The 27,923-nt window shown below is 43.3% G+C and overlaps 1 protein-coding gene across 1 annotated transcript in view; it reads left to right on the top strand.

Moving 5' to 3' along the window:
- The first annotated feature begins 216 nt into the window (after nt 1–216).
- Nucleotides 217–27,923, top strand: part of LOC126185143 (solute carrier family 41 member 1-like) — a 560,408-nt gene continuing 532,701 nt past the window's right edge. The window contains exon 1 of the mRNA XM_049927985.1: nt 217–332. The gene's annotated coding sequence lies outside the window, so the exon portion shown is untranslated. The remainder of the gene's footprint in view (nt 333–27,923) is intronic.

Genomic DNA, 27,923 nt, shown 5'->3' with positions numbered 1-27,923 from the left:
GCCCCTACCGCCCGGTAAGTCCGGTCGCGCTGTCTGCCAGGGCGCGCTCCTTTCCCACGCTCGGCCACAGGACCGCACGGGGACCTCGGCGTCTCACCGAGGCGTTCCCGTAGTGCCCGCCCAGGTGTGAAGTTCCGAACCGCGGTGATCGAAAAACACGCCAAACGTGCTGTGCAAGTGCTGCATCTTGTGTTGCTGTCTCGTGTTTCACCTCTGAACCAATTATTCCCTAGCTCTCTCGGATATTCCTCAGTGTTGCTTATTTGAAAACTGATAACGCCGTCTTACAGAAGACCCGAGAGAGCGTCCCAGAAGAAACACAGCTGTTTGAGGTGAGCTAATTTGTCGACTTGTTTCCGTTTACTGTAGCTTGTTTTCCTTTTGCAAACATTTGTACTGCAGAGGGATGCTTACTGTCAACGCTGAGAAGATTTTCAGAACTGTAGCATATTTTTTTCCTTTACCCGCTTCTTTAGGTATCCATTTCCGCAGCATCTGTTATAACAATTAAATTCGTTGAAATGAAATTAAAATTAAATGGCGTACGGCTTTATTTCCTGCGCAAGCGCAAGAGGTGGGTTCGTCCGCCTAATCGGACATCAGCATCTTCCCTTGCGGAAATATGAGAGTTGTGTCGAATATGTATTTGTGTAGTGTAGATGATTGTAATGGGTGCGAGTTTACTGTAGTATTATGTCTGTGTTGTATAATGATGATGAGAGAAGAGAGAGGGTGAAACCCGATGCTGGTACATAGCCTACACGTCTCGAATAGCACCGAGGTGACCACTGAGCGTAACCTTCTCACCCGACAGACGGATCATTATCAACAATGTCACGTGCTCTCACTTCACGAGGCACTACGGAGAGATTTGGAATGTAATAAGAGACACTGGTTCAAAGGCCAGTGATCAAAAATGTTACCTTTCCTCACCTTGTCGGCCAAATACTGGCAGTGAAACTTTCATTCATCACCAGAATTCGAAATGCTGTATCTCCGAGTTGAGCGCATCGACACAGGCGTGCTTTAGTAACCTTGGCTACGTACGCGGGTGTTGAAACGAATGGATGTTGTGGATGGGTCATCGGAGATGTATCAGCGAAAACCGGTCAGGAATGCTAAACCCGCATTACAATGATTGTGTCCCGAGTAATACAATATATACCGGACCGGGACTATAACCTAAATTTGTTGCTTTTCGCGAGAAGCTGCGTCAGCCATTAGGCTATCTTGCACGCCCTCGTGTTTGACTCAAAGTTTCGGTGTCGCAGGTGTTTCCTGCCAATCTAGTCTTACAACCAAAAATAGGTGGTTCTACAAACCAGAATGGGAGCACCAAAAGAACGGGTGTGTTGAAGGATCGCGGTTTAACCTGCCTCAAGAGATACACACCGACTGAACTGAATTTATTGACATGAAATGGATGGAATCAATGAGACTGAACTGAATGAAGTGCGGTAACGTGGAATGATTTCAATGAAACATGCTTATAAATTGTTCAAAAATAATAAAAGGGAGACACAAATGACAATGAATCTTTGAGCGAGGCTCTGGGGTGTGCTCAGATAGCGTAATGGCAAAACTATTCGTCCGTCTCGACTTTTTGGTTACAACAGGTATTATTTTTCTTCTTTCCATCCTAAGCGTACTGCAAACTGAGGAGGTTTTTCAGTACACGCCCTTCGAGTTGTTAATAAAGCACCCACAGTAGTGATACTGTACACATTTCGTGTCACTAATCCATTTTTGCTACAGCCAAAATTTCAAAAATCTCTGTAGTGTTAGAGTACGTATCCAAAGGATCTGAATTCAATTTTCAGTCGCTTGTACACTTTTTTTCTGTCATTTTTTGCTTGTTTCACCTGTGACAATGCTTATTGTTCGTGTGCTTCATTGTGGTTCGAGCCACGTTAAACTGTTGGTCTCTGTATAACTGACTCCAAGGCCGGAGAAGATAAGGGAATACCAACCCAAATGTCTGACGATGCACTGTGGTGCTCAAACTAATCTTCGGCTTGAGAACAGCATTGATTTAGGAATTGAAATATTGAAAACGATTATATAGTCAAACACAGTACCACTACTGACGGTCAATAAAGCGAGCAGGATGTGATGAAAGATTTACTCTATTTGCATCACGCTTAGGACAGAGGAAACAAAAATAATAGTTTGTTTGGTTTTAATTTTACATTTAAACTCTCATCCATTACTTCAACGATAACAAAGTACTTCATTTTTGAGGAATTTTGTGTGTGTGTGTGAGAGAGAGAGAGAGAGAGAGAGAGAGAGAGAGAGAGAGAGAGAGAGAGAGAGAGAGGGAGGGAGGGAGGGGGGGAGGGGGGCGGCTCTAGTTTTAGTAGTGATTAATCTTCACGAAATTAAGTGTTAATTTCTACTACATATGATAGCGGACATAAAGGTTCACATAGCAATTCAGACTCTGCTGAAGGATAAAGAAAAGACGACTGGTCCTGATAGGCAAGAATGTTGACACAAGAGTAACTTTGCCAGGTATTGTCAGGTACTTGTGGTTGCTAGTGAATGTCTCTTCCATACGATGCTTTCAGGGGAACGAATTCTATGTGACCTTCATTGAAGTAGTACAAGGACTCTTCCGGAAAAAAGTTGAGGGAGGAAGCGTGGATTCTGACTCGAATGACATATTTTTGTAATTGGATGTAATACAAAGTCATTAAGACAGCTATAGCTTAGCTGGACCAGGGGGAGAAGGACTAGTGTGGCATTGCTAGCCAGCGTTTGCCTGAGACGAATTAGAGGAACCAGTCATGGTATTGCCAAACGAGAGAATGACTCTGTCTCCCTCTAACTACAAGTTACGCTTAACTACTGAGCGCGCTCTCTCGACGGTTCTGATTACAAAATTGTTTTCCTGTCAGCATGATCGCTCTACGTCAATTAGTAATTTAATCTAGTACTCTTAACCTACTCTTTGTTATGCCAGCTCACGAGAGAAGTAACAGAGCAGGTCTGTTAGTTGACTACGCGTCAGATGTTGTATTATTCTTTGTTGAATTTGGGTATGCATCCTATGCAGCCAGCACCTTATTACACATAATAAAAAACTGTCTAAGCTCGTACAGAACGTACGAGAGCTTTTTAATAAAGAATGATCATAACTTTTTTTTTTGACAACATATCTATCCTCATCATTTTGAAGACCCTTTTCAAAACAGTCTTCTTTGGATGCAATGCACTTGTCCAAAGTTTTTCTGGCAGTCTGTAAAGATATGCTGGAAAACATTTTCTGAAAGGTCCTTCAAAATCGCCTCCACAACTTTCACTGCTGCTTCTGATGATGAAAGATGCCTCCCACGTGGGTGTTTCTTCGAGTTAGGAAATAGAAAAAAGTAATACGAAGTTAAATCTAGACTGTAGGCAGGATGAGGGGTGCACTTCACATTGATTTTTGCAAGATATTCAGTAATAATTTGTGCAATATCCTGGTGCGGCAAGCCCACTGTTTTAAGGATATTTGGTCTTTTGCACCGGATATGGACTTGAAAATTTTTGAAGACATCCCTGTGGTATTGTCCACATTTGTACGGGAATGTAGGTACAACAAGATGATAAATCACTCCATGAATATAAAAAAAATAAAAAATAAAATGACTATAACTTTCCCTTCTTGCTTGAGGTTAGTTGATGAAAGAGGCTTCCACACTGAACCTTTGCTATCTGCTCTTAGGATCAAAATGATGCAACGAAGTTTCATCAACAGTGTTTAACTCTGAAAGAAACTCTGGATCTTCCTCTAACATCAGTTTCAATTGCATACAGATCTGCACGCGAATACCCTTTTGTTCGGGAATCAGTGGTGTTAGAACCCACGACAGGTAAATACGTCTCATGCGTAAACTTTCTGCCACCAATTTGTGGGTGGCACACAATAAAATTTTCAATATTTCAAAAAAATGTTCGTAAGTTTATTCGTCCGTTCTTTCTCAGATTGACAGCAGCAATGTTCATGTTTTCTTCCATAAGAGCAGTAGCTGGAGCGCCGGGTCCAGATTTTCGCTCCTCCGTAAACAATTTAAACTACCCTCGAGATGTTGTGTAAAGAAGAACAGACACTTTATAGCCCTCCTAAGAAGATTTGTTGAGACGAAAGCAAAATTTTGTTCACTGCGCGTCGCCTCCATTGTTGCGGTAAGCGGTACGAAACCTCCACCTCTCACAAGGCGGGAACCAGGTACACCAAAAACGAAATTAATATCGCTTGTTTGTTACGCATTAAGCTAACAAGCTAACAGAATACCATAAGGTCAAATTATAGCGTGTGGTATTATGACCGTACAAAAAGTATGATGATTCTTTATTGAACAGCCGTCCCGTAATAGTCGACAATACATCGCAGTAACTCGCGACAAAATACACATTCTTTCACGTTACTGAAAGGAAAAAAAAGGTAGAAAATAGTATCTCTAGGTCTGTTCCCCGCTAACGGTGAGTGCTTGTGGTAACCCTGTGATTTACCATCTTTCCTGTTCCAGTTGCGGCTGTTATGCGGCAAGAACAACTGTCGGTAAGATTCTGTATGAGCTGGAATTTGTCTGATTTTCCGGTCACGGTCATTTCAAAGAAGTACTTGGGAGGAATGCTCACGAAATTTTACCAGTAAACCTCTCCGTGATGCACAACGCCTCTCTTCTAGCGTCTGTCACTGGATTGTGATGAACATTCCCGAACACTCTTGTGCAATGTAAGCCACCTTTGACGTGGACGAGTCGCTTTTCTTTAGATGTTCTCCTCCACCTGTGGTAGTCCTACCTGTTTAGGGTCCCATACTGGTGAGCAATTCTCATGAATCGGTCGAACAAGCGTTTTGTAAGCTACTTCCTTCGCGCGTGTACTAATTTGTTCTGAAATGAAATTTGAGCATAATATGTTGGTTATACGATAGTATCAACAAAGTAAAGATCAAGAAAGGCATACATATGGCACTATCATCTGACAGACAGTCCACGGGTTGGCTGGGAACCTCTTTGTGGAAATATGCACATAATTATATGTTCAACTCACCAGATAGTGTTTACGCCCAACGTAGAAGGTAGCAGGAAGCGAACCCGCTACCACAATAAAAGTAGTTGCTGAATTGAGAAGGCGTGCTTGCGCGCTTGCAGCTACACTCGTCACAGGCTGATGGTAAACTAAAACACAAATAACTTTGTCAACACCATAAGTAACAAATAACATTTATAAAAATTAATATGTACACAAATACCCACCTTTAGTTTGATGATAAGGCGTGGGACTGACTTAAAAGTTCTGGTGCAATCTAGCTCAGTAAATACGATATTGCAGTGCGTGTGTTGTTCCGAATTACAGTCCAAAGTTCCTTTGGACTTGCATGTAGACTCATGGTTGACGCCCTATGGAAGTTTGGGTGTGGGCTTGGATTGTGCACGGATAGCCAAATGGTAAGGCGGCCACTGGCAATAAGCGCGAAATCCGGGTTCGAGTCTCAGTCCGGCACAACTTTTTACTGTCGTCATTCCATTCTACAGCTGATGACTGCCCATGTCAGCAGTTACGAATACATTTAATAAATAACTTAGTATCGTTAGCTAACTGATCCGAGAGTTGTTCAGTCCGGGCTGCAGATAGTTTAGGTTCGAATAAAGATAAACTGTTTGACACTCTGCGTTGACTGACCTACGATGACTCGTCGATAGTGCTGTGGCAAATGTAGATAAATGTTCGACAGCTGGCGAGCTGCGACAACTGCTGATCGGTGAACTGGCCGGGTGAAGGAGAGCGGCCGCTTTTATACACGGACAGCGGAAGAATGTTAATTCTGCGAACTATTTGGCGGATATAGCAAGTAGTCCCTGGTGTCAGCGCCCTCTGTGGCGGCAGACATTACTATCGGCGGATGGATTGTAATATTTGAATATCTTATGACGGAAACATAATAACGTTCCTGTTATGTGCGCCATGTTTGTGGCGCCACGCTAGAGACTGTCTGGCGTTTGCTTCGCTCCGTAAGTATAGCTGTGTACAGTAACTAACATTGGACGCAGTGAAGGTAGAGAGTCTCTGATGATTCTGTAAGTCGTCACATTTTCCGACACGATATTAGTGGGACAATTGTGTTGTTCTTTGCTTACTCTCTCCCAGTAAGTGATTTTCTGGTCACACAGAAAAGAGTTGGCGATTTAAATGTCCTTCTAATGTTCAGGAATATTAGAGATCTATCTTGCGAAGGTGACAGGTATTTAACGTGATGGATGTGCGTCGACACGATGGACGTTAGCTGACTTGGCTGTACATTAAGTGCACGTTCAGTCCGTAAAACTGTCTCGTTGTGTTTTCTTTCCACGCTGTATGTTTAACTGTGAGATCAGATGTTTCACAGTCTAGGTTAAGTAGGTGCACATTTCATTCTGGAAACAACTCCTAGTCTGTAGCTAAGCCATTTCTCAGCAGAATCCTTTCTCGCAGGAGTGTTAGAGCATCTAGATGCACAGGACAGCTTCTGTGAAGTTGGGAAAGTATGAGAGAGTTACAGGCAGAATTGCAGCTATGAGGATGTATTGTGAGTCTTGCCTGGCTAGCTCTGTTTTTAACAGCGTTCCTCACGAAATGAAACGTTGCAGGTTCGAGTTCCGGTCTGGCACAAAGTTTCAAGTGCGCGTAGTTTATAGCGTTCTATAGCGCGTCGATTAGGCAACAGGGAAAAATGTCTTCGTCACAATACCGCCGCCATGAATACGTGTTTGGCTACGGAGGTGACACATAATCCGTTCAGTTTCTTCTCGCTGAATCCGGGAGTGTCATGTAGAACTGCGAAGCCTTTCCTCCTTGTGCTCCAGGTGCAGAGCAGAGAGAACCTCAGCAACATTATCAGTAATACTTCGTTCATATACGTCATTTAGTATAGTAATTTTCTTACAGGCTCCTGAGAAGAACGGAATAGCAGCTGTTTTTTTATGTCTTCATTGGTATTTTTTATTTCGTTGTAAAATTCTGCGTATTTTGCGGCCGTTACTGTAGAGTGAAATAATCTTGCAAGGCAGATTTTAGTGCCGGTTGTTATTTATCTGGTTTATTTTTGTGTGCACTGGATTTATAGTAGCGTCACATTCGAATGTTTATATCTGATATTGCAGTCTGTATGTTTCTTCTTGACTGCTTTGGCTAGCTAATTTTTCCTGATTTTATGTAGTTTTTGTGTAGCAGAAAATGGATAGGAACTGTGCTCGCGTGCGGACACAAGATGAATTGATCACGGTCCGGGAACCGCTAGAGGCTGCATCGGTCACGATTGACAGGTATCAGGGTGCTGCTCCGAGCTGCAGCGACTTTGGGGCACCAAGGATAAACGTTGAGACATCACGGGTGCCGTTGGAGTCCGATTTCACTGTGTATTCTTGTACGAATCTCTGAACAGTTTGTCCTCACTCGAGGGTGGGTGGTGGACAGTGGTGGGTACGATTATCTCTGGCCAGAGGTCTGATGTGGGAACTGGCCACTCAGCACCTTAGCAAAAGGTACGAGCTGCTGTCCAGTGTTGATAATACATATGAGCCAGCACTGGATGCCTCGTATGTTTGGCCAGTGGTTGAATTTCCTGCCAAGCCCGGGCACGCACAGGGGGTCGGTATATTGGTCATTTAGAACTCCAACGTTGCTCCTCAGGCAAATATCAGGCAAGTCGGGAAAGAAGGTCAGTGTAAGGTCACTAGGTTTGTCGGGGGTTCTCATCGGAGACGTTGAGGATGCTCTGCCTTCGGCTATTGAATGCACTGGGTGCAACCGGATGAAAATCGTGGCTCATGTTTTCACGAATGACGCTTACGGCCTGGATTCTACACTGCATGACTACTCTGCAATTCACAATTAAGTGCCTGGCAGAGGGTTCATCGTATCACCTTCAGTCTACTTCTCTACCGTTTCACTCTCGAACAGCGCGCGGAAAAAACGAACATTTAAATCTTTTCGTGTGAGCTCTGGTTTCTCTTCTTTTGTTATGATGTTCATTACTCCCTATTTAGGTGGGCGCCAACAAAATATTTTCACATTCTGGGGAGAAAGTTGATGACTGAAATTTCATGAGCAGGTCCTGCCACGAGAAACGTCTTTCTTTTAAAGACTGCCACCCCAATTCGTGTATCATATCCGTGTCTGTCTCTCCTATTTCACGATAATGCAAAACGAGATGCCCTCCTTTGAGGTTTTCGTTGCTTTCTTCAATCCTATCTGATGAGGATCCTACACACCACACCAAAACTCTTAGAAGAAGACGGGCAACCGTAGTGTAAGCAGTATCTTTAATGGACCTGTTACATTTTCTAAGTGTTCTGCCAATAAATCGCTGTCTTCGGTTTGCTGTTTCCACAACATTATCTATGTTATCGTTCTAATTTAAGTTATTCCTGATTGTAATTCCTAGATATGTAATTGAGTTTACAATATTTAGATTTTCGTGATTTACCGTGTAATCGAAATTGAGGATTTCGTTTAGTATTTATGTGGATGACTTCACACTTTTCATTCGTTAGAGTCGATTGCCACTTTTTCCCCCCTACAGATATCTTGTCTAAACCATTTTGCAATTCGCTTTCATCATCTGATGACTTTTAAAGACGGTAAATGACAACACCACATCCCCTAAGCCGTTTATGTAGATCAGGAACAGCAGAGGGGAACGAGAGATATTACTTCAGTTTTCCTCGGTCGCTTTAGACTGCTGGCTGAATTGGTGCACTTCGGATGCAAGTATGACTCACTATCTGCAGCATCGTACCCAAAGTAAATGACAGTCTTCAGGTTTGGAGCCGAGGGGAAGGTCTAAGCAGGAGGCTCAGACGATTATGCGATGACCGTGGATTCGAATTTCTCGTCCTCCGCTACAGAGTGAAGAATTGTAGAGCCTGCCTCAATACGTTAGGCGCACGCTATACAAAATAAGCGGCAATGCGGGTATCGGAGTACATGTAATGTAGACTTAGTTTCATTTTCCTCGCAGATGCAAATCAACACGTCGTTTTTAACGGGACAAAATCGACAAATATAACGCTAATTTCAGGAGTACCCCAAAGGAATGTAACAGGGCCTTTTTCGTTTTACCTTCTACAATATATATTAATGATCTAGTGGACAAAGTTGTAGGTTCTATGAGGCTATTTCTGTTGTATGCAGGAAGATTGTAGCACCAGGAGTCTGTGGTAAATTTTGAGACGTCAGTCTCCTGATTGGTTCGATGCGGTCCGCCACGAATTCGTCTCCTGTGCCAATCTTTTCATCTCAGAGTATCAATTGCAAACTACGTCCTCAATTATTTGCTGGATGTATTCCAGTCTCAGTCATTCTCTACATCTTTCACCTTCTACAGCTACCTCAGTACGATAGAAGTTATTCCTTGATGTCTTAACAGATGTCCTATCATCCTGTCCCTTCTTCTTGTCAGTGTTTTCCACGTATTCCTTTCCTCACCGATTCTGCGCAGAACCTCCTCATTCCTTTTCTTATAAGTCCACCTAATTTTCATCATTCTTCTGCAGCACCACATCTTAAATGCTGCAGTTCTACTCTGTTCCGGTTTTCCCACTGTCCGTGTTTCCAAACGTACAGTTTCAGAAATTTCTTCCTCAAATTAAGGCCTGTATTTGATACTAGCAGTCTTCTCTTGGACAGGAATGCCCTTTCTGCCAGGGAATGCCCTCAGTGCTCCACCCATGATGGGTTGTTTTGCTGCCAAGCTAGCAAAATTTCTTAACTTCGTCATCCCCAATTCTGATGTTAAGTTTCAGGCTGCTCGCATTTCTGCTGCTTCTCATAAGAGGAGAATCCTTAGGAAATGAAATTCATCCACGAAAGAAGTGGCTCACATAGCAGTTGCTCGACCATTTCGTCAGTACACTCACCGGTCTGGGATGGTTACCAGGTTAGATTTACAGAAGAGATAGAGAAAATCCAAAAAAGAGCGGCACACTTCGCCACAGGATCGTTTGGTCTGCGAGGGAGTGTTACGGAGACGCTCAACGAACTCCAGTAGCAGACGCTACAAGAAAGCATTGTACATCATGGAGAGACACACTGTTGAAATTTCTAGGGCGTTTGTTTCAGGAAGAGTCGGGCAACATATTACTTCCTCATGCATACAACTCGCGAAATGACCACACAGCTAGAAAATACAGCGTAACAACAATCTTTGTTACTGCGCACCATTCAAGAATGGATCACGGAACGGGGGAACACACCGTTAGATTGCTTGCAGAGTGCAAATGCAGATGCAGATGTCGATGTAGATGTAGATGCGGTGGCTGGGACCGTGGGGGCATGTCGCAGCGTGCTTTCATCTGCCCCGGCAGTTACCGACCAACACTCAAGTAGGCCGAATAGAGCGACGCTAACGAGAAACTTCCTTACTCCGGCCGTGCAAGTCATAAATTCGTGAAAAATATTCGCCAATTGGCCTTTCAAACGGAATGAGCGATGGGGAGGCATTATCCTAGCGGATTGTTTCAAATCAGGTGCGAAATAACTGACGCGGATCGCCTCAATCTTTAGCAATGTTGCCTAACGCTTGTCACACACTGTATGCCACCATCTCTGTATCCAGTCTGGTAGCGAGTCCTGACCAAAAGTAATTACCATAGATGCCCCTGTTCACAGGAGCTAATATGTGCCTTCTCCTAGTTTAATTTCCAGTTTCTTTAAATGTAATCATTACTTTTACTTGGCTCATTATACAGCAATGAAAGTGTACAGGTTGCCCAAATCCTGTAGAGTCAAAGCTGTATTAAACTCAGTACTTTTGGATAAAGGACTAATCGTCGGGTATGAATGCTTAATTATTTATTGTCATAAAAAGTACATCTTAGAGAAACAACATTACCTCGCAGTAACTGTGGCGCTCGGTAGTCTCACTGCTTGCATTACAACACAATCTGTTCACACAACTAAAATCAGGGTTTAAAATCGTTTGCGCCATTGTGGTTTATGACAGGAGTCTGAATGATCTCCCATCAGTACTTACCAAACTGTGTTCTTCCAAGAATGCATTTCATACAATAGTTGACGGTTACTGATTGATGACTCTATTTCCACATGATACAACAGAATAACCTCAAATTTTATTATGCGAGCAACTCTTTGTAGAGAACCACGGTTAACGTATTGCGACATGAACGATTCTTTTCCTCACAAGTTTCTATCCACGGCGATAATTTCTTACAATTACGATGACTGCCTTGCGAAACTTTTCTGTGTACGTTCCACGCCTAGCTGAACCACACATTAAATACCTGTGTGCAGGTTCTTATCATGACAAACATTCACGAACTGTAGACAGTGAGAAAAGCCATTGCGAACGCCTCACAGACGCTGCTATATCATTTTTCAAGGTGTCATCATATAACCAGGCATCAGACTTTTAATTATTATGAAACATAAGCATTATGAAAGATAAGCATTTTACATAAGCATTTTTACGTGCCTCACACGAATTACCCTGTTAATTCAATACCTTGTAACACCTGAAATTTTCATTTCCCATCAATGGTTCCTTGTCGAAAAATACACAGTTTAATACCTCCTACAATCTGTATAAATTTCGCCACAAAAAATTTGGACAGCATGTATAGCCTATTGAATAAAGCCACACAGTAGTCTGAGAACCTGGTTCGAATATCTGCGAGATCCTGGGGTTTATAAAGCCCGTCATCTGCTATCCTTCCATGGTGGTTCCTAGAGTCGGTAATTGATGTCAAACGATTTCATTGTTCAGGAAACAACTACAAGTCGCACCATATCCGCTATATGACAGTAAGTAAAGAATGACAGAGTATCTGCCTATAGTTACTTTGACAGAATGACAACTCATGAAAGTAATTCCAGTATCGGATACCGTGCACTGTACAGCCAGTGTTGGATTCGTCTCTGCTACCTGAAGTCGTCCAGCTTGCAATGTTGGCGTTGTACGAGAAAACGTATATTATTTTCGCTTTTCAGGCGAAAGTCAACCTTTGTTCCAAACCAATGGTTGTATTTTTATTTAATTATCTATCACGACATATTAGCCAACTGATGTATGATTCATTCTGAGAAATGGGTGAAAATGAAAATAACGACTTAGTACACAAATAAAACGTAATGTTATTTTAGCAGCGCTATGAGAATAGCGTTAAAGGTAGATACATAAAACACATGAAACATAGAATTAAGAAACTTCAACAGCCAAGATCACTAACAGTAATTTTGGTTCTGATGACTACTTTCGGCAAATCTAAGTTGCCATCACCGGATCTGTAAAGAGCGTGGATCGAAAATTACACTCATAATCAGGTCAGATATAAAAAGGTGTGGAACATAGTAACACAAAATGGATATATGCAACATATATTATGCTAATACACCTCTGTACATCTCAGTCGTACGTAGAATACATCATGTCAAGTCGAAACACATTATTCTAGGAACATTAAGGAGGTGATACATCGGCATGTCAATAATAAAACAATATTTACGTGAAATATCATGCACATTGCACCGACTGCACAATTCCATATTTACACAACAGATGACTGCGGATCACAAGTCAAAGCAATGAGGTTGCGAACTGCCAGTAGGTGTCACTGTAACAGTAAAATACAGATGTATGTTCGTAACATACAAAGCATAAGGAAGACGTAACAGACGAGGAGTTGACAAAACAATGCAATGCATACGTTTTTTGTATGTAATTATACAACACAAGTAATTCAAACCAGAGAATACTGAAATAACAAAATTCCTTTTTATTTTGTGGCCGAGCGGTTCTAGGCGCTACAGTCTGGAGTCGCGCGACCGCTACGGTCGCAGGTTCGAATCCTGCCTCGGGCATGGATGTGTGTGATGTCCTTAGGTTAGTTAGGTTTAAGTAGTTCTAAGTTCTAGGGGACTGATGACCTCAGATGTTAAGTCCCATAGTGCTCAGAGCCAACGTTTTTATTTTCTTTTTTCTTCATTTTTAAAATTAAAATTCTTATAAAAGTTTAGAAGAACGTATTATACGCCAATTATACTACTCACTGCCTACACAGCCAAAATAGTTATGAGGCAAGTACAATGTGGAAAATATACCGGCACTGAATGATCTTACAGAAGATCACCTGAAGCTTAGGTGTGTAAGTATACAGAAATAATGCACGAAGTACATTCACCTAGGAGGATGTGGAAAACCGCCTATAAACCACACCCAAGCAGACCGGCCCTCGTCGTTAATCTGCCGGGCGGATTCGATCCGGGGCGGCACGTCTAATCGCGTCCAGGAAGCAGCGCGTTAGCGCGCTCGGCTATCCTGGCGGGTCAATTTTAAGAATGCAATATTTTAGTTATTTCCCTTCGTTACCTACATACATTGTGATACATACCTCGTGCATTGTTTCCCTATTCTTATCACTTAGGCCTCGAGTTATCTTTTGTAAGGTTATTCAATGGCGATATATTTTCCACATTATACTTGCCTACAGCTATTTTTGACTATATAGGCTGTAGTTAGTACAACGGTCGTACAATACATTGTTTTATAATTCTGTAACAATTTTAATTTTAAAAATAAAAAATACAGTGAAAAAGGAATATTGTTAACATACCCAAATGTATATATTGCATTTTTTCTCGAATTCTCGAATGTAACGCTTTCCTTATGCTTTACATGATACTATCGTATATCTGTATGTTTACTATTACAGTGCCTCCTGCTGGTAGTTCGTAACATCTTTGCTGTGACTGGTGATCCTCAGTCTCCTTTCGTCTGTTGTGTGAATATGAGCTTGTGCAGTCTGTGCAATATGCATGATATTTCACATAAGTCTTGTTTTATTATTGACATGGCGATGTATCACTTTCTTCATGTTCCTGGAGTGAAATGTTACGATTTCACACGATATATTGACTATATGAAAGGTGATGTATTTGCATAATGTATTTTGTGTGTGTCAGTTTTGTGCAAATGAATACCGCGCCTTATTATTTCTGACTTGTTATGTGTGTAACGTTCGATCTATATGCTGCACAGGTACAATGATGGCAGCTTAGATTTACCTAACGCGGTCATAAAAAACAAAATTATAACTAGCGGTCTTGGCTGCTGAAGTTATTACTTATGTATTTCAGATTACTATCGCACGCCCCATACTTGAGTGATGTCAAGCATATGTACATAATACACAATTTAACTGAATATTTCTTGCGTATGCTATTCCGCAGACTACAACGTTGCATGAAATGCATACTATTGTACTAATAATTCACCAGAGCTGCTTTTCTATATTTTGATTTGCATTACGTCAAATTCCACAGTGTACTATACAAAATAGACGCCAGATACTCCCCAACATTAGAAGGATATTTAAATCATCTGTTCGTGTGCTCGAAACCGGTAGTGGTAAACAAAATATAAAAAATATGCAGCTCTGGTGGATAATTATTGTATAGTACGCATGTCACACAATTTAATGTCAGTACAGCACTGCACATACAACGTAGTTTGTATACAGATTCACATGTAATACTGGAAGAGGGAAATGAATGTTACAACTCCCTTTTACAATGAATATGATAGTGACTTCGGGGAAATGGAAGTCGACTTATAATATCCTTCACAAACGTGGGAAATAATAGTTTCTAGCTAGATGCATGTACGGCAATCTATTATCGTAATCAGAAACGAAGTTGTCATTTACTTGTATACCCTATTATATTTTTTGGCGTATTATATTCTAAATCACCCTGCTCGTCAACTGCGCAATGGCTGTTATTTGAGAGGAACACTTTAATGACTCTTCTGAAGAGCTTTAATGACTCTTCTGCAGAGCTATATTTTGAATATATCACAAATCTCCTTTGGGAATTGTGTTATTTTGTTCTTCATTAGGAAACGTTATTTTCAATTTTTAGTTTACTGTTATCTTTCTATACGCAGATCCCTTCGAACTCCTGATATATTATTCTGAACAGAACTTTTGTGAGGTGATTGCCGTTGTATTAGTGCGTGTACGTTACAATATGATGAATGTGCCCATATGGTGCAGTTAAATTAGTCCTTATAGCGAGTCAGTCTGTTACTTGTGCGTTTAGTTATTATTCTTAAGGCCTTCTTAAAGAGCATGAATATGTCTTGCACATCTACCCATTTGATTCTCAAAAAGGGATTCCGTATTCAAGAACAGTGCACGTAAAAGTAGTAGAAGGAATGAATGATTAGGGGTGAACGTCGCGTTGACGTTGATGTTATTAGGGGCGGGGCACAAGTTTGAACTCGACGAGGAAGCGGAAAGAAATCGATCACAGTGTTAAAAAAACCGTCATGACAGTCGTCTTAAGCGATTTGGGGGACACGCAAAACGTAAAATCAGTCTGTCCAGACAGGGATTTGAATTCCTTTCTCGCCGAATGTGAGTCCTGCATACGGATTACTGCTAGGTCAAAGCATTGTCCCATCGACCAAGCCGTGCGTACGCTATTGAAAAGTGGCACATGTTGATCCACAGGGTGAATCACCCAAAACTTTCACCGCAAATATTGCCGAAATGGAAAGTTCTATTGATATGCAGTTTTCACAGAATAGATTAGTAGTCAGGTGCTCGTATTGCTAGCCAGTCGACAGATTGTAATAATACTTAGAAAGTGTATTTTTGTGAAAACATACATTTTTGTGCAAACATACATTTTTGTGCAAATAATACCTATTGACATCAACAAACTAAAATTAGGGCAAATTGGAATATCAGTGACGTTTGTTGCAGGATTCTGGTGCGAGTCGTTTACGAGATATCGTAGGTTGAAGAGTTCCCACACCGACACTTGTACAATACTTGTGGTAGCACACACTAAAAAACAACATACGTGCATACGCTAGTTATGGGGATTCTGACCAGTAACGAGGCAACTGACCATCACAGGTTGTTTTCAAATGACCACCGACAGCGGCAACACGTGCTTCCACTCTGGAACGACTGCTGCACACGTGCTAGCATTTCAGCGGAGATTTCCGAACAGCCTGCAGTAATTCGTCGTTTCATACCATCGGCTATAGTTGGTATGTCCTTGTAGACAGCGTCTTTCAGCTTCCCCCTTTGAAAAAAAATTTACTGGCGTCAAATCCGAGGAACGCTCTGGCCAAGGTGCAGGTCCTCTGCATTCTCATAATCGTTTCCATGGAGCTCTTGTTGGAGAGAGATGTAATAGAGATGGAACATGTGGATGGAGAGGCGGCGTAAGACACTTGCCTGACTCATGTCACTTCCTCGTGCGATTGTGAGGGAGCTGACGGGCGGATCAACTGCAACAGCAGCAGGAACATTAACTTCCCCCTCGTCTGTCGTCACTTGTTTCCTTCTGTTGCGCTTTCTAGTTGTTAAATTATCAGTTTCACGTGACTGGTTAAATAGGTTAATAAATAATAACCTGAATGGTTGACTTCTGTTGGGATATCTTGCCGCATACACCGTACACAGACGAACTGTATTCTTCCTACACTATCCATACACCATGAGTACGTCGGCTTTTTCTGCGCTGATAGATCCCATCGTCCTCGCACGACCTACATCTTGGACTGTCACACACTAAATGACTAGCTAGTATTAGTGCACTCAAGGACCAGACAAGCACACTGTAGGCAAAAATAATAACGTCGTACCTAGCAAATACAAAGGTTTAATGGCACAAAAAAGTGTCGGCGTAGGAACTCTTCAAAATACGACACCTCGTAAACGACTCCCACTAGACTCTTGCAACAGACACCACTGACACACTAATTTACCATAAAATTAGTCTGTTAATGTCAACAGCCATTGTTCCATTCAAAAAGTGTACGTTCGCACAAAAAATACACTTTCCAAATATTATCACAACCTGTTTATTGGATAGCAGTACGACCCCCTAACTACCAATCCATTCTGTGAAAACAGCACACCAATAGCACTTTCCATTTCCTGTATATTTGCGGTGCAAGTTTTAGATGATTCGTCCTGTATAGTAAGAGACATTTTGAATTAGTCACCAGTCTATAGTCTTATTATACTGTTTTCGTGTACCTCTCTCAAGGATGTCTGTACTCTTTTTTGATGACTCTGATGCTAGAATACTCTGAACTGGCGTTTGTATGCTACCTAGACATCCCCATATGTTTTTTTCCAATGAAAATGGAAGTGTAATGACCAGAAACCGGTCACCAAAATACACGAAACATTAGAGCACCTGCGTAATAGCGCGTTTGTCCATCTGTAGAACAAAATACAGCAGTCGTTGGCCGGTGTCCAGAGGTACGTGGCGCCTGATGTCTACGCACAGGTCACGCAATTCCCCTAAATTATGGGCCGGTGGTGTTTGGGCGCGCAGCTGGCTCCTGATGGCGTCCCAGATGTGTGCCATAGGATTCAGATCGGGTGAATCCGATGCCCAGTACATCAACGTGAGTTAGTACCACGCTCCTCGACCCCCGTAACACGATTCTGGCCTCTCGACACGAACTTCCTGCTGAAGATGCCATCGCCGTCAGGGGAGACATCACGCATGAAGGCTGTGGGTGGTCTGCAGTATTTTTACCTATTCCACGGCTGCCATAGAGCCTTCGATTACTACCACAGGTCCTATAGAAGCACAGCTGGATGTTCCCCATAGTATAATACTGCTACCACTGCACTGCGTCCGTGGCTAGGAGATACGACCATCGACCTGGTGTAACAAAAGACGTAATTCTACCGATCAGCCGGCGGGAGTGGCCGAGAGGTTAAAGGCGCTACAGTCTGGAACCGCACGACCGCTACGGTCGCAGGTTCGAATCCTGCCTCGGGCATGGGTGTGTGTGATGTCCTTAGGTTAGTTAGGTTTAAGTAGTTCTAAGTTCTAGGGGACTTATGACCACAGCAGTTGAGTCCCATAGTGCTCAGAGCCATTTGACCCATTTTTTTCTACCGATCAGATCTTCCATTGATCTAAGGTCCAGTCTCGATGATCCAGTGCCCACTGCAATGGTAACTGACGATGTCGTTGGATCAGCATGGCAGTACGTAGGGATCGCCATAATGCCCGCTGAACGGTGTGCTCTGAAACACTTGTGCCAGCAGCAGCATTGTTCTCTGTTGTCAGATACGCCACAGATCGCTCCCTATCCTGATTTACAGAGCGGGCAACTCTCCGATCTACACATTGCGTGTGAGGCGTGGATGTCCAACATCTTATCGCCTACTTGTGGTTTCAGTTTCTACAGTTGCTGACGACAGTAGCACGTGAACAGCCGACTAGCTTCGCAGTTTCCGGTTCACAGCTACCGAGCCGTAACAGTCCACCCTTTGTCAAACTCACTCACATCAGTGGATTTCTGCATTCGCGGCCCGCATCGTCGCTAGAATGATACTCCATTCGTCTCTGCTCGGCTTAAGTTTTCCTTGCCGTGTCACGTGCCGGCAAAGCTGCCAGGCGGCACACAGTTTCGCGATAGGTAGGGGTCGTAATTATTTGGCTCATCAGTGTATTTTGTAGCTGTATGACGAAATTTTTCTCCCTTGTACGATATTATAAGGGGCGATCAAAAAGTTTCCGTTCGAAGGCCGTACAGTCTAGAATCGGTATGCCAGTTAGGCCAAGTCGCTGTGAGAATTGAGACAATCATCATTCCGATGCACCAGGTTAAAGATACCCATTTGGTAAAGCATCGTGTATCCATGACCTGGTGCGCGAAGAAGCCCGTCACTGCCTGTTGCACATTCTCGTCCGACAGGACTCGTCGACACTTCGAGACCTCTTTTAAGGGATCGAGTCGCATGAGGAGAGACCGGGACTTGTAGAGCGAGGGCTCGAATGTCTCCCACTTGAGTTGGCGTAACTTGTGCGACACGACGCTTCCGGTATGGGGATGTGCAATATCATGAAGCAGCAGCACTCTTTGGCACACCATTCCACAATGGTGGTTCTCGACAGACTTGCTGTCCCATGCAGATTACTCATCCTCCGATGGCTGTTTACCCGTGTTTGTCCTTCTGCAGCCAAGAAAAGAATTACAGCACGTTGGTCCTGTTTGGAAGCATTTAGTAATAACGTCGCCATAGTTCACATTGTCACATTTACCACATGCGCGTCGGAAAGACACGAATGCCACACTACTCCCTTACCTACACGTCGGTATTTATACACCCTCTTCGGAGTCGCGCTCCGTTGCATATGCGCTGGAGGAACGCTTTCAGACGGATACTTTTTGATCGCCCCTTATGTTTATCTCTACTCGGAGATCAAGTAAAACTTATTTACTAGTGACCAATACACCCCATAACGGCGTAAATATTCCAGAGGCACTAAGACACAATATGTTGTCTCTTTTTCCTGAAGTTATTCCGAACGTAACTTACAATTTGAAAAACCGAAAGCGAGTGGGTCTTTAATAAGAGCAGGAATGTACAGGAGTTTGGCGGCTACGACTCGCATCTGCATGAGAGCCGGTTCCTTTGTGACCCGCTCCCAGTCCGCGACGGGTTTCATTGACAATGAGCGCCGCCACTGCTTTAAAGACAGCCACTATTCGCTCTAACCGGCACAGAGGCAGTCGCTTAAGCGCTCGGGGATGCCTCGGGCCGTCTCTGCTCTGCGCGCTCCACAATCTCACCGTCGTGGTCTCACCAATATCGTGGAGAATCTAACCGTTCTCCCAATTTCTGCACGAGCAGCTACGTAAGCAGTTGATATGTACAAGGAATCTCATACGCGATGGGAAGATGTTCGTAGGCATTATTTATCTGAGCCTTCTAGCAAAACACAGTTATATGTTCATGCTTACCCAAACATATTTCACTAGTCATGACATATTCAACGGATGTATATTAATTTCCTCGTTAGATTACTTTTTTCTGTAACTGACCTTCCATTCAGACACAGGTCTGTATTTGATGCAATTTTCTATTTCAGCCCAAGTTCTATAATAAATGAAGTTGCCTTTGTTGATGTATTGAACCCTCTGTCAGCCTTTCGAGATGAGTTTTAGGCCTACTGATACGTGTTATTGAACCTTTTGTATTTTGAAGATCCATTAGAACAACGGCGGCAACTGTAGTTTTAAAGGTATTCTGCTGAAAAGGAAAGAGACTCACAGAAATAACAAAATTCAATCTGAAAGTTAAATAAATAAATTCCCACTGAGGATCCAACAACTGTGATGCAACATGTTGGCTAAACATATACAGAGAGTCTCTGTTAAGAGCCGTCAGGCGTATTTTCTCCGCTGTTTCGACAGATACTTGCAGTTTAGTTTTTGCGAAGTGTAGCTGAAGTCAGCCCAAATAAATACTTCTCATCACGTCTCTGATGCAATGTCGTACTTCGATGGAAAGTGTCGGTTTGTTTCCCGTTACAAACACAATGATTTTTAAATCGGAATTTTACGTGCCCACCCGATAGAGCGGTCCCAAATTAGTCTAGTGCGGTATTGGTTTTATCGACATGTATCAACAAGGACAGTAAAACAAGAGTAATAACCAGTCACCAAGTAGCGACAGCACCGATGTGGCCCGCGCGGACTGCCCATCGCCATGTAGCAGCGCTGCTCAGTCGCTGCTTGAGTACTCCTTATTCTTAGTGTTTTACTACTCCAGTTAATACCAATTGATATAACTAATGTCACACTAGAATAATCTGAGACTGCTCTATTGAATGGGCACGTAAAGTTCTGAATTAAAAATAACTTTATGATAGGATACAAACCGTTGTTTTCCGTAGAGGGTGGGCGAAAGATATGATAAGCCATATTGGTTTGGGTGACTACACGTTGCAAAACGAAATTAAACTATCTGCTGAAACACCAGAGAAAATGCGTCGCAGTATGTCAAATTATAAGACAAAGCATATAAAGTGATTGATACCAGTACAATACAAATAATTGTTCAGTAACAGTCCAAGTATCAACACTTAGTCACTATGGTCACCATTAATTAATTGTATTCACAAAGACAATGACCTTTTTGGTGAGATGTCGCATTCTTAAACATCTTGCTGGAGCGCAGGCGACAATAACAACATGCATCATATATTTTGTGCAACAATACTGCTACGGTCTGAGACTTTCTCGACGTAATAACTCCTTCAGTGGTTTGCGGGCTTTGCGTCAGGTAGTGTTGTGAAGGCTGCACAGTATTCCGACGAGACAGCTATTCGTCATCTTCAGGAGCAGTGGCTCGTCAATATATGCGCTGGCTCGCTAGAAAGGAGCAGACGCCAAGGGTGGGGCCATTACATCATGATAGACGAGTGGCAGAGGGCGTCGACATTCGGAGCCCCCTGCCGGAGAAACGGGCCACGGTCTTCGCATGCGCGACGCGGGAAAAGTGCGGCCGCAGGTCGCAGCCCAGGGCGCGCGGGCTAAATGTTGGCGCCCTGCTCTGAAAAGCAGATTCGAAATACATTTCGACCACCACGCATTAAACATCAGCGGCAGCCAGGCGAAATGAAGAACTCCACGAGGATGGTTTTTCTACCTTATGTTGGCGGCGTGTCCTTTATGATCGGCGGGCTATTCCAGAAACGTAAAGCGTCTCTTCCACCAGAGCGCAGGTGCAAGCGATGCTGGGTTCTACTTGTATTCAAGACAATCTGGGTCTAAGGAGACCATGAATATATAAAATCTCTTTCCAGAATGGAAAATCCTACTGCCCAGACATGTCGCACTATTAAAGATAGGCGCGATGAACATAAACATCACACAAGATTACACCGGCCAGAAAAGTCTGCTGTTGCTGAACGCTGCCTCGACATGGGTCATAGCATGAACTACGGAGAGACAAACATCCATTGAACCTTCTGCACGTACTGGAACTCCATCATTAAAGAAGCAGTTGAAATGCATGTAACTAATGACCTGACTAACAGAGGCACCGGATATGAACTTAGCAACGCAGGGGAACCACGATTAGCGGTACTAAGACATCGTCGGCCGCAGACGAACGAATCCAACGAGGCAACACAAACGGGGAATCGAAGTTAGGATGTTTAAACTAGGCGCCAACATTCAGCTCACCCACGAGATGGGCTGCGACTTGCAGCCTCGCTTTTCCCGTGTCACGCATGTGAAGACAGAGGCGCGTTTCTCCGGCAGAGGGCTTGGATGTCGACATCCCCCATGATTCGTCTACAATCACGTTATGGCTCCACCCCGTGGCGCCTGCGCTTTTCTAGCGAGCTAGCACATACATAGGCGAGTCGCTGCAGCAACACGTCAGTAAGCTTCTGAAGATGACGAACAGCTGTTTTATTGAAATAATGTGCAGCTTTCAGAGCGTTATCCCATGCAACGCCCTTGAACCACTGGAGCAATGTTACCACAACTAAACGGTATCTATTGAGAATAAGATGATCGAAATATGTACACAACACGCATTTCATATAGTCGACAAAAGGCTTGCTGCACCGGCCTAACGCGTAACTCGGAAAACTCAAGCTGTGGAACTGATCGAGAATTAAGATCCGAAATTCAGATCAGATCGGGAATGTATGTAAGATGCAATAAACACGTGCAGCCAATGTAATTTATTCCCTACCAGCATATAACAAGAACTGAAAACTGACGACCTGAATGCTTAAATTTTAGCAAAACATTATGAAATGGCTCGTATAGTGACCTTTCACAGTCTGCGGAATATTGTACTGAAATACAGAGGTACTTCAGTGTTCGTGAAATGCTCTACACTTGCATGACGAATTCAATTCTACTGCGTGGCTCAAAATTGTTGAATGACTTCTTATCATGAATGTTTTTTGATTAAAAACTAATTTTTATTTAAAATAAAAACAGAAAATGAAGAGCCGTAGGTAGCTGCATGAGGAAAAAATATAAATCGTACAATCAGAAACTGAGAAGATTACGTTACATGAAAGTTACAGGGAAGTAGAAATAAGTCAAAGTTCCACAGTGTGTTTAAGTGCAATACAGTAAAATGCTATAAATTTACGAAATAGCTTAATCATTATAACTGACTTGTGACATCTTGGTGAAGACATTGTGAATAATACAGAAGAAAAGACATTCGCCTAAGTATCATACTTTTTATTTCACATAAGATGTTTGCAATTCAATTTTTTATAGTGCTCAATTTCAAAGGTATTATTTGCGCTTTTAGGTGTACTACAAAGCAAAATAATATAGTTTCGTCTCAGAAATGTAGTAGTAATTTTAAATGTCTCAAGATCACACTATAAAGAAATTAAACGATAGTACGAGAAATTGGTGCTGTAACATCATAACTCTGATTATGAGTAAAAAATATAGTGCTTTTCACTACACTCACTGGCTATAGTGTACTATTTTATGACCAATGGGAAGTCAAGGATTTTTCAGTTCTTCTTGCAAAAATTTAAGGATGGCCTTTTTGGTATACGTGATCAAAAGTATCCGGACACCCCCAAAACATACGTTTCTCATATTAGGTGCACTGTGCTGCCACCTACTGCCAGGTACTCCATATTAGCGATCTCAGTAGTCATCAGACATCGTGAGAGAGCAGAATGGGGTGCTCCGCGGAACTCACGGACTTCGAACGTAGCCAGGTGATTGGGTGTCACTTGTGTCGTACGTCTGTACCTGAGATTTCCACACTCCTAAACATCCCTAGGTTTACTGTTTCCGATGTGACAGTGAAGTGGAAACGTGAAGGGACACTTACAGCACAAATGTGTACAGTCCGACCTCCTCCGTTGACTCACAGAGACCGCCGACAGTTGAAGAGGGTCGTAATGCGTAATAAGCAGACATCTCTCCAGACCGTCACACAGGAACTTCAAACTGCATGAGGATCCGCTGAGAGTACTATGACAGTTAGGCGGGAGGTAAGAAAACTTGGATTTCATGGTCGAGAGGCTGCTCATAAGCCACAAATCACGCCGCTAAATGCCAAACGACGCCTCGCTTGGTGTACGGAGCGTAAACATTGGACGACTGAACAGTGGAAAAACGTATTGTGGAGAGACGAATCACGGTACACAATGTGGCGATCCGATGGCAGGGTGTGGGTATGGCGAATGCCCGATGAACGTCATCTGCCAGCGTGTGTAGTGCCAACAGTAAAATTCGGAGGCGGTGGTGTTACGGTGTGGTCGTGTTTTTTATGGAGGGTGGCTTGTACCCCTTGTTGTTTTGCATGGCACTATCACAGCACAGGTCTACATTGATGTTTTAAATACCTTCTTGCTTCCCACTGATGCAGAGCAATTCGGGGATGGCGATTGCATCTTTCAACACGATCGAGCACCTGTTCATAATGCATGGCCTGTGGCGGAGTGGCTACACGACAATAACATCCCTGTAATGGATTGGCCTGCACAGAGTTCTGACCTGAACCCTGTAGAACACCTTTGGGATGTTTTGGAATGCCGAATTCGTGCCACGCCTCATCGACCGACATCGATACCTCTCCTCAATGCAGCACTCCGTGAAGAATGGGCTGCCATTCCCCAAGAAACTTTCCAGCACCTGACTGAACGTATGCCTACGAGAGTGGAAGCTGTTATCAAGGCAAAGGGTGGGCCAACACCATATTGAATTCCAGCATTACCGATGGAGGACGCTACGAACTTGTAAGTCATTTTCAGCCGGGTGTCCGGATACTTTTGAACACATAGTGTAAATGAACAGCACATGGGTTGTGTGTGTGTGTGTGTGTGTGTGTGTGTGTGTGTGTGTGTGTGTGTGTGTGTGTGTGTGTGTGTGTGTGTGTGAGACGAGGAGGGAGGGTTATTGTATACTGTAAGATTTCTCCATGTTTGGAATTATCGCTTAATTTGTTTGATAGTTGTAGATTCTTTGTTTCCTAGCAAACAAGAATGCATAACAGCATCTTCGAAAGACCGTCACACTAACCTAGGTCTTCTGACATAAGTTCAGAAGCATAGGTGAAGTGCTTGTCTTAATTAATAAATATTATAAAATTAAAGTTATCAATTATAATGTAGTGCACTGGTTTTGTGAATTGCTGTTACCAATTTATTCATTGGAGTAGAAGAAAATGACCTATAAATAGTCCTTAATCTGAAGTACACACTGTTTCTCTCTTAGATTAATGAATGCAGCCAGTTCTTTATTTTACTGGTCGTTTGCTTTTTCATAGCAGCAGAAAATGGTAAAAGCACGCCTTATCTGAAATAGAGGAAGTTCAGCTTCAAAGTAGTTTACGCATATGATCCCTCCATAAGAAATCTGAAAAAATCCTGACTAGTAAAATGATGCAAGAAGTACCAAGATGTGAACCGTGTAAATGAAACATTAGCGTCGTCATGCAAAGAAACATTCAACCTGTGGCCCCGTGTTCTTGAATGTGATGCTGGACCCAGTCTGAGGGAAGATGCAAGAAAATCAGTCACTCATGGGTAGGGTGGCATATACCGATGATTCCTCGTGAAGGATACCTCGAGATGCAGTCTGGAAACTCGTTGTAATGTAGTTTTTCAAGAGGTGCGCGACTGGAGCCAAGGAGTAAAGTTATCAGTAGCGCCTCAAAACACAAAATACCATTTTATTAAAGGGCCGCCCCTTAAAAGAGTCACAAATACGACTTAACAACGTACTTATAAAAAGGAAAATTGTATCCAGCTACATTACCGGACTAAAACAATGAATCACCAGCAAGAGGAGGAGGAAACGAAATGAAACTTCACGGGTCGAGAGGAATTATGGCGTTATTTCAGTGATTACAAAATAGAAGAGTCAAATTTATATAGAACTTGTCAGTGTAACCCCACTTATCAGTAAGACGGTGTATCCCATCTGACCTGGATACATGCACTGATTCGGTTGGGAAGGGCGTCATAAAGCCGTTGTATCCTCTTCGAGAGGCAAGTGGTCCACAACTGTTGAACTCGTCTTCGATATTCTGGATACTAACTCTAGGACGGAGCTGACTTCCGAGTGTCCCACACATGTTTTATCGGAGACAGGTATGAGGATCTTGCTAATCACGACTGTACCTCAACATCACGCAGACAGTTCATAGAGACAGGCGCCACGTGTGGACGAGCATAGTTCTGTTGAAAAACTGCACCAAAATACGGTGGCATGAAAGGAAACACACGAGGCCGTAGGACGCCCATGATGTACCGTTATGCCGTCAGAGTTCCCTCCGTCACCCACCAGCCGTGACGTGAAGTCATACCCGATGGTTCCCGACACCACGACAACGGGATTAAAACTATCGCGCCTCTCCAAAGCATTGGAAGGATGGGACCTGTCCCCGAATCACCGCAGTACTCGCCAACGACTGTCATCCGGGGTTGTACAGAACCGCAATTCATAGCTGAACACAATGCGACACCATCCATCAGCAGTCCACGCTTCCCGTCACATCACCACTGAAAATGCAGCCGTTTGTGTTGTGTGATCTGCAGCCTACACACGGGGCGGTAATTCCCTAGCCCACCTGCTGCTGGGAGTCCATTACCATAGTGTGTAGCAGGGAGTTCATTACCTGTTCTCCGACAGCAGGCGCAGATGAGAAGGGATTACGGTATGCGCGGTGCAGAATGCAGCGATCCGCCTTTGTACTGGCCATGTGCGGCCGACTGGGACCTTGACGAAGAGTATGCCAGCCCTCAGGTCGACATCTACATCTACATCTACATCCATACTCCGCAAGCCACCTGACGGTGTGTGGCGGAGGGTACCTTGAGTACCTCTATCGGTTCTCCCTTCTATTCCAGTCTCGTATTGTTCGTGGAAAGAAGGATTGTGGGTATGCCTCTGTGTGGGCTCTAAACTCTCTGATTTTATCCTCATGGCCTCTTCGCGAGATATACGTAGGAGGGAGCAATATACTGCTTGACTCTTCGGTGACGGTATATTCTCGAAACTTTGACAAAAGCCCGTACCGAGCTACTGAGCGTCTCTCCTGCAGAGTCTTCCACTGGAGTTTATCTATCATCTCCGTAACGCTTTTGCGATTACTAAATGATCCTGTAACGAAGCGCGCTGCTCTCCGTTGGATCTTCTCTATATCTTCTATCAACCCTATCTGGTACGGATCCCCCACTGCTGAGCAGTAATCAAGCAGTGGGCGAACAAGCATACTGTAATCTACTTCCTTTGTTTTCGGATTGCATTTCCTTTGGATTCTTCCAATGAATCTGTCTGGCATCTGCTTTACCGACGATCAACATTATATGATCATTCCATTTTAAATCACTCCTAATGCGTACTACCAGATAATTTATGGTATTAACTGCTTCCAGTTGCTGACCTGCTATTTTGTAGCTAAATGATAAAGGATCTATCTTTCTGTGTATTCGCAGCACATTACACTTGTCTACATTGAGATTCAATTGCCATTCCGTGCACCATGTGTCAATTCGCTGCAGATCCTCGTGCATTTCAGTACAATTTTCCATTGTTACAACCTCTCGATACACCACAGCATCATCTGCAAAAAGCCTCAGTGAACTTCCGATGTCATCCACCAGGTCATTTATGTATATTGTGAATAGCAACGGTCCTATGACACTCCCCTGCGGCACACCTGAAATCACTCTTACTTCGGAGGACTTCTCTCCATTGAGAATGACATGCTGCGTCCTGTTATCTAGGAACTCCTCAATCCAATCACACAGTTGGGCCACTGTCACATCCAAATGCCCCACAAATCCAGATGTACGATTCGACCAGCCGGCCAAATGGAGACGCGGAAAGCGGCCCCCTTCAAACTCTGTCAGATGCTGCTAAGGCTGTCACACACACGTACGCAGCATCTGTGTGTCCTTCACAGTGTTCACTCAACATCTGACGCTTTTCACGCCCCTTATATACTCTACCAGGGCAGGTAACAACACTAAACACGGACAACACTAATGCACTCTTGCAGCCATTCTACCTGTCAGAGAGAACGGCATCTTTAATTATTTACGTATCCAGCGATGGCGTATACGTGTACGAAGTTACATTGACATCCGTCTATGTG

Source organism: Schistocerca cancellata, chromosome 4 (genome assembly GCF_023864275.1).
Source record: "Schistocerca cancellata isolate TAMUIC-IGC-003103 chromosome 4, iqSchCanc2.1, whole genome shotgun sequence".
Classification (NCBI taxonomy): domain Eukaryota; kingdom Metazoa; phylum Arthropoda; class Insecta; order Orthoptera; family Acrididae; genus Schistocerca; species Schistocerca cancellata.
The sequence above is the reverse complement of the archived record's forward strand: the minus strand, read 5'-3'. Positions and strand labels throughout refer to the sequence as shown.